This window comes from Poecilia reticulata, linkage group LG3 (assembly GCF_000633615.1).
Source record: "Poecilia reticulata strain Guanapo linkage group LG3, Guppy_female_1.0+MT, whole genome shotgun sequence".
Classification (NCBI taxonomy): domain Eukaryota; kingdom Metazoa; phylum Chordata; class Actinopteri; order Cyprinodontiformes; family Poeciliidae; genus Poecilia; species Poecilia reticulata.
The window spans coordinates 32,535,896-32,537,454 of NC_024333.1; positions in this window are offsets into that span (position 1 = coordinate 32,535,896).

Consider the following 1,559-nt stretch of genomic DNA (forward strand, 5'->3'; position numbering starts at 1 on the left):
TTAACTTCTTCTATGGAGTCAGTTTTTTTAAAACCATACACTTTCACAAAATCTACTGAATAATTCATATTCAAGCTTTCTCTGAGCAGACAGCAGGACGGTTCCTGCCTCCACTAATTATTTTAGTTTATCTCCCAGCACAAAGTAATTAAAGGTTTTTCCATCAATCTTTATCAGATTACATGACGCCTGTGATAAATTCAACTCAACTTTAAATCAGATTGCTCAGAGCTCAGCGGGGGGTAAAGACTTCTCTGGCTGCTGAGTTTAACATGATACAATTATAACCGGGAGTTTTGTGTTCAACCTGAAAAAACAAACACGCTTCCTGTTTTTCCTGCTATAGATCCCAGAAAAGTCCAGTGACAGCTGATCAGGACTTCTTCTCAAATCCCAACAATTATTTATTAACAAAAACAGAAAATTAGAGAAGATTGTAACAAAACTTAACCTGAAATGATTATTAAAAGTGGGGGTTGTGCTGAATAGTTACGAGCTGGCAGTATCTTACCTTCCCCACCGTTCTCTGAGTGGCAGCTATTCAGAAAGAGCTTTGACTAAATATAAGAAGCATTTCCCTGAGTTTTGATCAAAATTGAAGCTACTTTATATCTATTTGCTCTAAAAGTTATTTTATTTTATTAAAATATTCCATCTCACCACAACTCCTCTTTGCATTTGGGTCCGTTTCTGACTGAAGTATTTTAACGCTTCTTCATATTCTCTTCATTTAATGGAAACACGGTTCATGGTCTGCAGCTTCACATAAACGGTTGAKGATTTCCTCTGCAGGTTGTGCAGATGAGCTCTGCTCTCACCCTGATGGCTGCACAAAGTTTAAACGCTGTTTAAACACTGGMAGCATAGAAAGGAGCTACAAGGTCATCATTAGCTGATGGTCTAAATATAATTAGACAAGACTAAACAGCAGCTGGATGATACAACTKATACTTATTCATTTTCCTATAAAAACGTCCTTACAAAGGACAAAACATATATAATATTAGCTCCAAAAATGACATTTTAAATATAAAACATTTAAACATTTGAGTTTGACAAAGTGGTCAGTTTCTTAACAAAACATTCCAACCTTGAAATTATCAAGTATTTTCCAAAAACTATTTTCTTAGTGTGTCAACAACACGATCCAGCTTTAGAGAAACAAAGACAGGTAGAAATAAAAGAGAAATATTTTTCATTTCTACCTTTCATTGTTTCTGTAAAGCTGGATCGTGTTGTTGACACTTAAGGAAATTAATTGTCTTTTGATTCTGGAAAATACGTGATAATTTCAAGGTTGGAATGTTTTGTTAAGAAAAAACAACCAGAAATAAAACAGTCTGATGTTACACAGAATAAGTGAGTCACTTTGGCACATAAAGACAGAAAATGCCTTTATTTAGATGACCAGATATTAGTTTTATTGGAGGTTTTAATAGTTTTCTTGTTTTATTTCCATTTCAGAAGAACCAGCAGGTTCTTTGCTCTGTGCTGCTTCTGCTGCTGCTGCTGCTTCATCACCGTCTTAAAAACAACGACGATGCTGCTGCTGCTGCTGC